This window comes from Gobio gobio (genome assembly GCF_949357685.1).
Source record: "Gobio gobio genome assembly, chromosome: 12".
Taxonomy (NCBI): domain Eukaryota; kingdom Metazoa; phylum Chordata; class Actinopteri; order Cypriniformes; family Gobionidae; genus Gobio; species Gobio gobio.
Window position 1 is genome coordinate 5968200 of NC_137105.1, and position 15775 is coordinate 5983974.

The window sequence follows — 15775 nt, forward strand, 5'->3', positions numbered from 1 at the left end:
CATCCATCCATCCGTTTGAACTGTTGGCCATCTATCCGATTCAACTGTCGCCCATCCATCTGATTGAACTGTCGACCATCCATCCATCCATCCGTTTTAACTGTTGACAATCCATCCATCCCCCCGTTTGAACTGACGACCATCCATTCAGCCATCCGTTTGAACTGTCGACCATCTATCTGATTGAACAGTCGACCATTCATCCACCCATCCATTTGAACTGACGACCATCCATCCATCCATCTGATTGAACTGTCGACCATCCATCCATCCATCTATCCGTTTGAACTGTCGACCATCTATGCGATTGAACTGTCGACCATCCATCCATCCATCGATCCGTTTGAACTGTCGACCATCTATGCAATTGAACTGTTGCCCATCCATCTGATTGAACTGTCGACCATCCATCCGTTTGAACTGTCGACCATCTATCTGATTGAACTGTTGCCCATCCATCTGATTGAACTGTCGACCATCCATCCGTTTGAACTGTCGACCATCTATCTGATTGAACTGTCGACCATCTATCCGTTTGAACTGTCGACCATCTATCTGATTGAACTGTCGCCCATCCATCTGATTGAACTGTCGACCATCCATCTAATTGAAATGTCGACCATCCATCCATCCATCTATCCGTTTGAACTGTCGACCATCTATGCGATTGAACTGTTGCCCATCCATCTGATTGAACTGTCGACCATCCATCCATCCATCCATCCATCCATCCATCCATCCATCCATCCATCCATCCGTTTGAACTGTCGACCATCTATGCGATTGAACTGTTGCCCATCCATCTGATTGAACTGTCGACCATCCATCCATCCATCCATCCATCCATCCGTTTGAACTGTCGACCATCTATGCAATTGAACTGTTGCCCATCCATCTGATTGAACTGTCGACCATCCATCCGTTTGAACTGTCGACCATCTATCTGATTGAACTGTCGACCATCTATCCGTTTGAACTGTCGACCATCAATCTGATTGAACTGTCGCCCATCCATCCATCCATCTATCCGTTTGAACTGTCGACCATCTATGTGATTGAACTGTCGACCATCCATCCGTTTGAACTGTCGACCATCTATCTGATTGAACTGTCGACCATCAATCCGTTTGAACTGTTGCCCATCCATCTGATTGAACTGTCGACCATCCATCCGTTTGAACTGTCGACCATCTATCTGATTGAACTGTCGACCATCTATCCGTTTGAACTGTCGACCATCAATCTGATTGAACTGTCGCCCATCCATCCATCCATCCATCCGTTTGAACTGTCGACCATCTATGCAATTGAACTGTTGCCCATCCATCTGATTGAACTGTCGACCATCCATCCGTTTGAACTGTCGACCATCTATCTGATTGAACTGTCGACCATCTATCCGTTTGAACTGTCGACCATCCATCTGATTGAACTGTCGACCATCCATCCATCCATCTATCCGTTTGAACTGTCGACCATCCATGTGATTGAACTGTTGCCCATCCATCTGATTGAACTGTCGACCATCCATCCATCCATCCGTTTGAACTGTCGACCATCCATCTGATTGAACTGTTGCCCATCCACCTGATTGAACTGTTGCCCATCCATCTGATTGAACTGTCGACCATCCATCCATCCATCCGTTTGAACTGTCGACCATCTATCCGATTGAACTGTTGCCCATCCACCTGATTGAACTGTCGACCATCCATCTGATTGAACTGTCGACCATCCATCCATCCATCTATCCATTTGAACTGTCGACCATCCATCCGATTGAAGTGTTGCCCATCCATCTGATTGAACTGTCGATCATCCATCCATCCATCCATTTGAACTGTCGACCATCCATCCGATTGAAGTGTTGCCCATCCATCTGATTGAACTGTCGATCATCCATCCATCCATCCGTTTGAACTGTCGACCATCTATCCGATTGAAGTGTTGCCCATCCATCTGATTGAACTGTCGATCATCCATCCATCCATCCGCTTGAACTGTCGACCATCTATCCGATTGAATTGTTGCCCATCCATCTGATTGAACTGTTGACCATCCATCCATCCATCCATCCATCCATCCATCCATCCATCCATCCATCCGTTTGAACTGTCGACCATCTATCCGATTGAAGTGTTGCCCATCCATCTGATTGAACTGTCGATCATCCATCCATCCATCCGCTTGAACTGTCGACCATCTATCCGATTGAATTGTTGCCCGTCCATCTGATTGAACTGTCGATCATCCATCCATCCATCCATCCGCTTGAACTATCGACCATCTATCTGATTGAAGTTTTGCCAATGTCCATCCATCTGATTGAACTGTCGACCATCCATCCATCCATCCGTTTGAACTGTCGACCATCTATCCGATTGAAGTGTTGCCCATCCATCTGATTGAACTGTCGATCATCCATCCATCCATCAGTTTGAACTGTCGAACATCTATTCCGATTGAAGTGTTGCCCATCCATCTGATTGAACTGTCGATCATACATCTATCCATCTGATTGAACTGTCGACCATCTATCCGATTGAACTGTTGCCCATCCATCTGATTGAACTGTCGACCATCCATCCATCGATCCGTTTGAACTGTCGACCATCTATCCGATTGAAGTGTTGCCCGTCCATCTGATTGAACTGTCGACCATCTATCCGATTGAACTGTTGCCCATCCATCTGATTGAACTGTCGACCATCCATCCATTTGAACTGTCGACCATCTATCCGATTGAACTGTCGCCCATCCATCCGATTGAACTGTCGACCATCCATCCACCCATCCATCTGGTTGAACTATCAACCATATATCTGAGTGAACTGTGGCCCATCCATCCGATTGAACTGTCGCCCATCCATCCATCTGATTGAACTGTCTACCATCCATCCACCCATTCATCCAATTGAACTATCAACCATTCATCCATTCAATTGAACTTTCGACCATCCATCCATCCATCTGATTGAACTGTCGAACATCCATTCGATTGAACTGTCGACCATCCATCCGATTGAACTGTCGACCACACATCCATCCATCCAATTGAACTGTCAACCATCCATCCACCCATCCGATTGAACTGTCGACCATCTATCCATCCGATTGAACCTTTGACCATCTGTCCATCCATCTGATTGAACTATCGACCATCCTTCCAATTAAACTGTCGACCATCCATCCATCTGATTGAACTGTCGACCATCCTTCCGATTAAACTGTCGACCATCCATCCATTCAATTGAACTGTCGACCATCCAGCCATCCATCCGATTGAACTGTCGACCATTCCTTCATCCCTACATCCATCCATCCATCCATCCATCCATAACTTTTAATTCAATATGTTAGTGTCAAGACTTTTTAACCTGGCTTTATCCAGTTTATGTTCAGATTTCGGTTCTGGAAATGAATGCACATTAGTACATATTTAATTAGAAAATGCCTCACTTGCATATCTAAAATAACATTTCAGAAAACCTATAATAAGCTAAATTTTTTACCCTGTTCAATGCATATAATGATATGCTCATTTTCTTTAATGAACATGCTTTCAATTTCTGTTATAAATTTCATTTTGATATTTAATTTGATCAATTTGTGAGACTTAAAGTAAAAAAACATACTTGGTGTAACTGTAACCTCGTCTGCAATCCATTTACTTGTGTAATATATCATATTTTCATGTTTTGAAATTCTGAAAACCACTCAAAAGGTTAATAACTTCTCCAGTTCCAGACTGGATTCCTCACTGCTGTCCAATGACTTCTGTACCCGAACACAGAGCAGCAGTTAATGGTGGGAATGAAGTCAGTGATGGTTTGTGGTAGTGCCGTACCCTGTAAATCATCTCATTACTGCCACTGTGCATCAGCAAAAGCACTAAACGTTTGGAAACGGCACAGGGGGAAAGAACAGGAACATCTTTCATTTACAAGCAGACTCTAATACATGCTTAAAATTCTTCTGTTTGTACCCACGATCGAGTCTTATAAACAAACACATAAAATTTATTGCTTCCTGGGTAAATGTTAGCTTGACTGCTGTGTGATCGACATCCCTGCTGATATAAGCCGTATTTCCATGACCCATCGTGCTGGGATGCAAACTGGGATGCCAACTCCAGTGTTGGGGGTAATGCGAGTTATGTAATCAGTTTTTTTTTTTCTTTTTTCTCAAGAAACTAGTAAAGTAATGCATTGCCTTTAAATTTACAACAAAAAATCTGAGTTATATTTTCGGATAAGTAATGCAAGTTTCTTTGTTTTCCCATGTATTGACTGAAAGCTCGCCTGTCCTCATGTTGAGAGAAATTGTAAGTGCTGAGGCGTTGTGTGTAAACATGATGTTTATTGTAGATCTAGACTAATGTGAGCATGCATTTATTCACCTCACTTGCACAAAAACAGATTCAATGTTCCTCAAAATGATATTACGCAAAACTGCAAGTTAAATAACACAAATTTACTTAATGTATTTAATCTCACTTTAGTAAGCAATGTCTTTGCTGCTGATCTTCGATGAACCAATTAAAGCATACACATAAGCATTGCTGAGTGTTTGTATTGCTTAAGTAAGAGTGTTGATTTCAAAAGTTCAAAGGCTGTTACAAAAGTTCCTGCATGACCTCTGGAACCCTGTGTGTTTTCAATGGAATAGATTGTTATTTGGAGATGAATAATTATGCTTCTTTGTGTTCTTATTTAGAATGTTGTGTTTGTGCACATGCTGTGTCGATCAGCCGTGTCTCACCCTGCTCGATCGTTCACATCTGTGGAGATGAAAGGCGAAGCTGAGAAATGCTTTCATATGCCAAAGGAAGCATTTCACTGCATGCTGTGCAAAAACAGCAAGACTGTGTGTGTGTGTGTGTGTGTGTGTTTGTGTATACATCACACTCCATTATTTGAGCCACCCAGACACTGAAAAAAGTCACGGTTACATGGTTACATCACAGTCCACATTCTAAATATACATCATATGGTTCGTTGCAGGTGCATTTTCATTTATGCAACAAAGCTCAAACATTTGGGCCAGTATTTTTTTTAAACTGAAATTTTTACATTTCTTATTTTGTTTATGCAAGGATGCATACAAAGTGACAGTAAATGAAGCGTAAGTTCTGCCAGGAAGATTCAATGTTACGTCACTTATTACAATCAGACCTAACCAATCATGTCCTAATACTCATAGTATAAAAGATCAGTACTCATGTCTGAGTTCGCAGATGCTGACGCCAACATTTACCTAAATCCTCCCCACCACCACCAGGATGGTCCCTGCCTATACCTCCCAGGGGGTCGGCTGCGCCCCTGCCTTCATCTCCAGGCAGGAAATGCAGAGTCCGTTACCCCCGAGACGGGAGATACAGACGGGGCCTACACCAAAGAAACTCTAAATATAATACTTGCTGGTCTGTTAATAAATGTGTTACTTCATTGTACTTCATCTGGCCTCCCGAGTCTTTCTGGTAGAAATACATTTATATTGTTACAGAATATTTCCTTTTCAAATAAATGCTGTTCTTTTTTACTTTTGAACAATCAGAAATGTTTCCTGAGCAGCAATTCATCATATTAGAATGATTTCTGAAGGATCATGTGACACTGAAGACTGGAGTAATAATGCTGAAAATTCAGCTTAGATCACAGGAATAAATTATATTTTACAATATATTAAATATTGAATACAGTTATTTTAAATGGTAATAATATTTCACAATATTACTGTTTTTACTGTATTTTTGATCAAATAAATGCAGCCTTGGTGAGCAGAAGTAATGTTCAAAAACATGAACAAATCTTACCAAATCTTACAAATCTTATCGACTCCAAACTTTTGAACTGTAGTATATAGGTCTTAAAATATTAGGTAGAAAAAAACAATTAAAAGATGGAAATTATATTAGTGATTTATATTATTTCACTATCTGAAGAAAAAAAAACAGTTTATTCATACATATTTCAGTTTTAATTAAAAAAAAGTATAATTAATTTTTTTAATAAAAACAATTTGATTGATCAATTTACACTTTTCTTGTGTCCTCTATATGTTAATCTTGTTATTGTCCCGTTAGTCTTGTAATATTATGTTATCAAAAGCCAATGGCAGAATCAGAATAACATACTGCTCTTCATCTTAATATTTCTGCCTAATACTGAAAAAAATAGCACTATAAAATAGTACTAGTATGCTAGAACGCTTTTCCAAATTCAGTCAATGACATAATTTTTAATGGTTAAACCATATGGTCTTGCTTGTTTAGCATGACACTGTTTACCCGCTATAGATGTTGGAACTTCACCATGTGGTTCCAAACATCTTTCTCTATTGACAGCCATTACATTTTTGAATGTTTTTTCCAACAAAAATCTCATTTTATAATCTTAGTCTTTTTAGGCATGCAGTGCGAATGCAAAAGTGTATTTTTCAAGTAGGCTAATATAAGTTTGCAAGTGAATCATCAAGCATTTTTTGTGCGTGAATAATTTTGTCTGTGTGTATTTTAACTTTTGAATAAAATATCTTCCACAACTGTAAAGTTAAACTCAACCTGCACTGTGATGGAAACTTGGCTAAAACAGCCAGTGTCTAGTGCATAAAGAGAGATGGAGCACTAGAAACAGAAGTTATTGATATAAACCATGGTAATATTTATTTTGTAACGGGCCGTGAAACAAGGCAAGCTGTCTGCTGTGAGATAACTATCCTGCGATTGCTTTGGAGAAATACGCGTCTGCCAGACTACACACCTAATGTCAGCATCTGACGCAAGTGCAACGTATTTCTGTCAGAAGATAACAGAAGATTCATAGCTTTAAAAGTGCTCCAAATGCATCATCATGGCATGTTTGTGCTTCTGTTGAAATTCTTATGTTCAGGTCCAGTGTAATTATGTGCTTGATTGTGAATACTCTTGGAAATATGCAGGATTTTTAAGTTAAAAGTAACTGGTCATCACTCTGTTGCAAGCCGACGAAACTTAAAGCACTACAGAATGCCCTCGTTTCATTACGGGTGGGGATACACACTCTGTGTGTTGTTTGCATGGGAGTGCAGCATGCACAGGCTGCTCTCAGGGGTTGCCTGTGTACATTGTGATCTCATGACCATGAGAACGCTGCACCCCTGCTGAGTGCTCTTCGAGGAGAGCGCTTTGGCTCGTGTTCTCCACGGCTCAGGTCCCACTTCTGCCGAGGCAGAGCGGGGGCTTCAGTCATGGGGATCGCAAATGGATTTGACAGCGGGGCTAGAGACGGGCGCTGCCTTATCTCTGCCCTCACCTGTCAGATCCAGTGCCTCTGTCCAGGGTTTGGAAGCCGCACTGCGGTTTCTTCCACCCTGGTTTAGGCACCGGTAAGCAATCATCTGAGGAGCTGGCTGTTGTTAGTATCGTGGCAGGAAAGAGATTCGCCACTTCACTCTCCTGCTAGTGAGGAGCTAGATGAAAGTTTCCTGCCCACTCGTAATACTAACCCTCACATAGGGGCTTACCGTTTTTTCCCGACCTCTACACTGAAGTGTCAGTATCCGGTATCTCCACAAATATCGATGATGGCGGTTTTTCAGGCTCTAAAGAACTTCCTTCCAGACTTCAGGGACCATCATGTGCTAGTTTGAACAGACAACACATCGGTGGTCTCGTACATAAACCATCAGGGGGGTCTGAGATTGCGCCCGCTATGCAAACTGCCTCGCCATGTCCTTCTATTGGCCAGAGGAAAACTGCTGTCTATCAGGGCAGTTAATATCCCAGGGTATTTGAATGTGGAAGCAGACATCCTGTCGAGGCAGGGGCAGAGGCCTAGGGAATGGAGACTCCACCGCGAGGTGGTGGAGCTCCTGTGGGACAACTTGGGCAGAGCAAAGGTGGATCTGTTCGCATCATCAGAAACATCTCACTGCCGTCTGTGGTTCTCCCTAACTCATCCAGCTCCTATGGTACAGGAGTGGCCAAGGCTGCCCCTGTATGCATTTCCCTTGATTGATCTGCTTACGGGAGTTCTAGAGAAAGTTTGCCGGGACGGGGCCTGTCTTTTGTTAGTAGCCCCGTACTGGCCTGCTTGGCCTCTGAGGGGGTCCAGCTCGTAAGTACTGGTCTCTTAACTGAGGTTGTGGAGACTATTCTACAGTGTAGAGCTCCCTCAACGAGGTAACACTATGCCCTGAAGTGGAAACTTTTCACTTCATGGTGCGGAAATCACCAGTGGGACACAGTTAACTGCCCGGTGGGTGCAGTGAATGACTTCCTGCAGGAAAGATTCTCCGCAGAATTAGCCCCCTCCACAATAAAGGTGTATGTGGCGGCTTTAGCTGCTTACCACACTCCTTTCCACCTCTTCTTTGTATCTTTGGGCGACATCCTCTTATTACCCGTTTCCTTCGTGGCACTTTGAGGTTGCAGACCTGCAATTCACACTAGGGTGCTGGCCTGGGACTTGGCCATTGTGTTTCAGGGCCTTTCAGAGGCTCCTTTCAAGAAATTTCTCACACTAAAACACGCTTTTTGCTTGCTATTACGTCTCTCAAGAGAATAGGAGACATTCAAGCTCTTTTGGTGGCACCCTCGTGCTTGGAATTTGCGCCCGGTATGGTTAAGGCCTTCCTTCATCCAAGGCTCATCCATCATTCTGCAGGCTTTTTGTCCTCCTCCCTTTCGGACATCAGACCAGGAAAAGCTTAATCTGCTCTGCCCTTTGAGGGCTGTAGATGCTTATGTACACAAAGCTGCCCTGTGGAGGAAAACTGCTGTTCGTATGTTTCAGGTCACCTAGAAAGGTGTGCCCGGCATCTAAGCAGAGTATGAGTAAGTGGGTGGTCGAGTCCATTTCACTTGCTTATGAGGTGGCCGATTAGTCTTCACCTTTGGCTGTACGGGCACACTCTACTAGGAGTATGGCTGCTTCTAACTGTGCGTTCACACCGCCGCCGGCGAGAGCGTCAAAGTGGCCGGAAGTCATTCATTCTCAATGGGAGCCCGGCGGCGAGCTCCGGCGAGAGCAGCGCGGCGCGGCGCGTCTTGAACGATTTGGGCGTCGAGGAGAGTTGGAATCAAGTCAACTTTATGGTAATGAGCTATGACGCGGTTCGGCGGCAACAGGCGGCAACCAATCGGAATGTAGAAGTGCTCCGCTTGAGAGGATTCCAGAGAACGCAGTGCTGTAAACTTTGGTTCCGACCACATTAGTTCCCAAGCAAAATAGAGGAGAGGTTGATCACTGCTGGTGCGGCGGGTTTGATAAGAAGATGCGCAACATTATTTATACACCACACAAATGGCTTTTAATTGGTTTATTTCGTTAGCAAACATGTAACTATAATTGTTAAGTTCTTTCCATCGATCTGCTTTTTTTAACTTTCACATTTAAATGATTTCATGAGGTTATATTATACGGTTATACCCTACCTGTGGTCAGTCAGCACAAATGCCGATCAACATGAGTGTTTGCTTTGCAGCTCCTTTAAATGCAGTTTAAAAAAAGACCAAGCATTCGATCTACGTCAGAGCGGCAGCGCGTCCACGAATCTTTCTACAGCGTCGATGGCAGGACGGCCAGAGCGAAGTTTGACGCTCTCGCCGGCGGCGGTGTGAACGCACAGTAAGGCTTTATTGTCAGGAGTTTTTTATTGGCAGGATGGTCCTCACCGCATACTTTTGTGAGGTTCTATGAACTTGACCTCAGCTCTACACCGGGGGCACGGGTGCTCGATTCGTAGTGCGCAATGTTCACACGGACAGTATCTGGCTCCTATGGAGATGTGGGTATAGCGTCCCCACAGTGGTGATGCAGCGTGGGTTCCCTTGAAAGGGAACGTCTCGTTATGCATGTAACCTTAGTTCCCTGAATACTCCCTGCATGCCTGTGATCGTCTTGCTTCAGCCTTTTCCAGAAGCTGAATGTGTTTGGTGCTGGTGAGCTTTATAGTTTCCTGGTAGATGACCAGGAAACTATGATGACTGAAAGCCTGGCCATAAATTATGTCTGCACAATTTCGCATGTTTCATTGAGTCATCACAAATAAATTGACTCCAAGCACAAATTTGCATGATTGCAAAATCTTTTCTTTTTTTTTGCAATTTTCTTAACTTGCGTCCACTTCTGTAAGTGTCATAATGCTTTGCTGCATTGCCTGTGCTGTCAGAAACCACATTTTTTATTATTTATTTATTCATTATTAATGATGTCAAGATATGTATTAAATATTTTGGGTATTTTTTAAATTATTATATTATTTATACATTTTTGTCAATATTTATTTTTTCTGGAGCTATCTGAAAACATGTGGTGGACATTTTGTGAGGCTGTACAACAAAATTAAAATCTTTTTTGACAGCTGTATTAATTGACCGTTCGCAAAGACCCGCCCCCTTTAGTTCCGGTTGCAATGTCCAACAAGCCATTGCGTTCTCACACCACACACACGTTCTCACATAGAGAAAATACATTGTGGAGCAAAGAGGACACTGACAACACTACGACAGACAGGACAGAGCAAGTTACTTTTGATATAAAACAAAGTCTCAACTTTGAAATTGAAATTTTAACAATATATAGCGTTTTGTGGCTTCCGATTATCTCTTCCTTAGTTTATTAATAAGCAAAAAATAAACATGAATGAACACTAAAAGAAATGTTGTTTCAACCGCAGAAAAACGTCAGTACACACCGTTTTTCCAAGTTCAAGTCCACCGACGTTAATCTATTAACTCTCCTGACTGCTTTGTCGGACAAAACGGCAGATTCTGCGATGTGATTGGTCAGATCGCCTGTCAATCAAACTTGCGGCGAAGGATGAATTGTTTTGACAACACTGTTCAGATGAATATGTCTAATCAGTGGATAAAAACTTGTTGCAATTTTAAAGTTAGAGCCCAGATATGATTTAAATGCTTCTGTGAGAATTCACATAAAAATGTACAATCTATACACACCTCAACAAACAATAACTTCAGTCTGTGACGCATGTCTGAATCATTCAGCACAGCTGTAGATGAGCAGAAGAACATGTGGACAGATCCGTATGTGTACTTCATGATTAAGAGCGTGCATGCTGTTATCAATAAAATATTTGATAAACACGGTGTAAACAACAGCATCAGTTTTAGATTTCATTTCCTTGTCTTGTCCTCGTCTTTCATCTCCTGCCAAATTTCTGCACAGAAATGTTCAGTTGAACCTTTCCATGCAATGCATATATCAATTTTTAGTTGTTCAAAAGAAAAAACCATACATAGAGCGAACTCAATGGGCTTTGCTTTAAATAGAGCGAGACTTTGGATGTGGAGGCAGGGTAATTTGAACTATAAAACCATTTTGTGAAGTCCCAATAACATCTGAAAATAACAAAAGCTTAAAGCAGAACGTTTATGGTGCACATCTTAAGCTATGTTTGCTGTAGTTACAGAGGACTGGACTTTATTTCTGTGCTACACTAAAAATGCAAATTACACAAATGCCTCTATGAAACATCATGCCTTGATTCAGAATAGCATATAACCAATTACAACTGCAGTTTTTGACTGGAAAACATAAACCCTGTAAAGCCCGATGTGAAATGATAGTCCGGAAAATAACATTTAAAAAAAGGAACCATTTATTGAACTTTTAGACAAAATCTAAAAAATAATAAAAAATCTAAAAAGAAAATTTTGCATGCGTTTTTGTTGAGTATCATATTTTATTAGTATCATATTTTTCCACAAGCAGGCCATAGCAATGCTGCATATCAGCCAGGAGTAAAGCAAATAAACCACAGCTGTACCTTATCTGGGCCACAAAATCTGTTTATATTATATAGAGTATAATCTCAGCCTTAATAAGCCAGGTAAGAAGCAGAATCAGTAAAGGAAAGAAGAGGACGGAGAAAAAAAAAAGAGATGAGCAGGGGTATTTTTCCTACAAGCATCATTGGCCAACTGCGGTCGTAAGTTCTGTTGAATTGTGTTGGTTACGACAGAACTTGCGACCATAGTTGGCGTTTGGAAACTCCAATTAAGGGGGTCAGTTGTAATGTTTTTCATTTGAAGTCACCATTATGGTGATCATTGTTTCTTTAGTTGGGTTCTTGACCGTTGACTGTTTATTTTTGTCATCTCTGGCTGCTGTAACAGTGTTTATAAAAAGTGACCTGATTCATCTCATTATAAGTGTCTTGTCACATTCCAACCCAATGATATTACAGCATGAGATACAACAGTGTTGCACTATGAGAGATTTTTTAAACACTCTGTGCACAACAAAAAGTTTTGAACTACTGAAAGATTCAGACACACACAAACATCAACAATATGAGAATATGAAACTCAACAATGGTGACCCTCAACATAAACCTTCGTGCCGCATTGCATGCTGGGTGCCAGCATAGTACAAAACTCATTTGCATTGAAGCATGAATAAATAAATAAATATTATCCTATTTTCTTTATTACTATTTGCTTTTATTTTTGCTATTGTTTTTGTTGTGACTAGCTTGTTTTGTGATGTTCATAGTTGTTATGTTTATCTTTATCTTTGTTGATTGTCACCATTGTTGCAGTTTGTATGATGAGTGTTGATGTAAGCCGGGCGCAGACGGTGCGATTTTTGCTGTTGTACGAGCTCACAGACGATTTTTTCTCTCTGGAGAAATCGGGGGAGACATCTTGGATGCTTGTATGGTCGCGGCTTACAGCGTGTGAGAAGAATTACGAGACAAGCCGAGCACATTACGAGCACCTTCCGACCTCACAATAATTTGTGGAGCCGGCCCGATTTTCACCAGCGTATAGGCTGTCCCCTATTACACACACACACACACACACACACACACACACACACAATCACGCACACGCACACGCACTCTCTCTCTCTCTGGTTGTTTCTGTTGAAAGTGTAATGTTCTGTTGAAATGCAAGTGCAAAGGGGATTGTGATTCCATTTGGGTTTTGTGAGGGTTGTGGCAGGACGCGGAGGAACAGAAATAGCAAATGGGTGATTTTCTATTGCTTTTCCAAAATGGCAGGGTAATAACTCGTAAGTCATTGTAAATGCAATTGCAAATGGACTTTGCATTTCCATTTGAAATTTGGCATGTTACATCCACGGAAAACAAAATCCAAACGCAACTGCAAATCATGCATTAATGTTTCCATTATGTCACAACATATGCATACCCAAATTGAAAATGCAATAAAATACATTTTGCAATTCCTTTTGAATATTGTCTGGAATATCATTCCATAGTGTATATTTGTTAGAAGTGTACAGTGCAGCAGTGAATAGGAGATTCAGGACTTCCACAAAGATAGGCTTTTTATTCAAATAAGCGTTGGACAGAACACCAAACAGCATAGACACAACGTAGACCGGACAAAGACTGGGTGAACAAGAGGATCGTAAATACAAACACTGATGACTGACTAACAAGGGTCACAGGTGACACAGAAGATGATAACTAAACACAGCTGACATAGATCAACTAATAATGATCTTAACGGGGAGACAGACAAGAGGCGGGAAACTGAACAAAAGAACGTATGATGCATGAAAAGGAAAACAACAGAAACAGACCGATATGTAACAATATTAAGTCTCACCCACAGGTGTTCAAAACTAACACTGTTGAATCTACTCTTTGGCTGAATCTGAAATCGCCCCCTATATCCTCAAATAGGGCATTATTTGAGGGGACAGCCATTTGTATTGGTGTCTGAAACCACAGTGGACGTTATTGAGTGCATTCTATCCCACATTGCACCGCAATAACGAGTGTGTCTGAAAACCTTGGCAGCTGACTCGTTGAAGGCACCTCACGAAACTGATTTCGGAAAGACTTCTGAGGCAGCCTAACAGTTTAATGATCTACAGCACGATAGAGAGAGCTTTGATGAGAATTAAACAAATATTTAATTACTACATTAGCAATTTCTCGCTCGAAATGACATCAGAAGTGGAAAATGTTGGTTAAAAAACATACATTTACACAGAAACTGACCAGCAAACGCAACTTTCGGACGCCATCTTTTTTTTCCAGCTCAACTGTCACAGAATGGAAAGCACATATCAAAGGTAGCGAAGGATTTTTGCTGCCTTCAAAAATCGATCAGATGAAGGTATCTCAGGAGACCTTGAAATGTGTCCTCCGAAGGCAGCATTTTCCAGGTTTCGGACGCAGCCAACAGCTGTCCACTTCACGCTCTCGTTTTCATTCACTCCTTCAAGTGAACTATATATGGGACTAACGTAGGGAATAGTGAATGTGGGTTTAGGTGGGCGATTTCGGATTGAGCGTTTGTTTGAATGTTGAACTATCAATGCGGTTAATGAATCAATTATCTTCACTTTACAAGTGATGATTGGCTATTAGTAATGGTCTGCTGTTAATGAACAGAGACTATTGAAGGAAAGAGGGAGAATAATAATAGGAAATAAAGCACAAGACTGAAGCAGATACAAGTGAAGTCCTACTGTGAAATCAATATTTTATTTTCTCACTAATCCTAACAACCAATCTACTCTCCAAGCAAAAGGCACAACACGGCACTAACAGAGAACACTTCCATTGTAATCAACAAAGCTGCAATGGCGCCAAAAACCCAACATCAAATTTAAATGATGCATTTGATGCTCTAATTTTAGGCATATGTTCTAAACGAGAACAAGAACATGACAGATGTAGTTAAATAGGTCTTTTAGTAAATATGGCATCATTTTCTATGTGAAATCTGTGAAACAGCAGGATTGCTGTATACTACTTTAATGCGTTTCCTCCTTAATGTGTGAACGTTTGGGCAAATTAGACTTCGGAGCGCTTACAGTAACACAAAGCTCCACGTTATAATCCACATCATTTCCACATCACATCACACAGAATTTGCTTCTCATATAAGTGATGTGTTTGACGCAAACAAATAAATCAGTCATTTAATACTTGCTATGTGAACTAGTAAACATTACAAAAGGCCAAAGCCAACTTCAGAGCAACAGTGGCATTTGCAGTATTCAAGTGTGTATAATGTGTGCGTCTGCATCTTTCATGCTCCAGAACTCATAAAACCATACATCTGCTGCATAAATTTTAATGAGTACATGGCTTGAAATACGCTAATTATCATGTTTTATTTCCTGGCTAAGGGATATTTGTGGAGAATGCACGGTTTGCCTTTAAGCTACTGGCACACCTTCACCATAACTGGAAAAAGGAAAACACTAAACTGAGGATATAGGTAGTTTCCCATGTATCACTCATGTTAGAAGGGAATAATTGTGCATCCAAACTGTCCGTGGGCAGTTCATGAACTCAAAAGACATTTACTACTGCTGACTGTGTGGAAAGAATGGAAGTCCTGTTTCACACTGCAAACTAAAGTATGAATTTATATAGTACTGTAAACCTAACTTCACGACAATAATAATTCTTAATAGCTCACTCCTTGCATTTCAAAACAGTTGTCAATCACTTGATCAAATCAATTTGCTGTATTGGGTCAGGCATTAATATTATCGCAAAAAGACAGTATTTGAACAATTATGACCCCAAAAAAACCCAACGCTTTGTTGAATTACCTTAAATTTGAAATGTGTCAGATTACTATTAGCTAGTAATAGTGCATGGCAGAATGGGAAACAATTTCACCATTTGTCTCAAGATGCACACCAATAATGTTTTTTTCTAAGGCACGTTAATAAAAGCTTCCTAAATGTCCTAAATGAATGGCCAAAAAACACACAGTAAAATGTTTTCTGTTTTTAGATGGGTGACCAACTGGTTATTGCTCTGTTGCAGG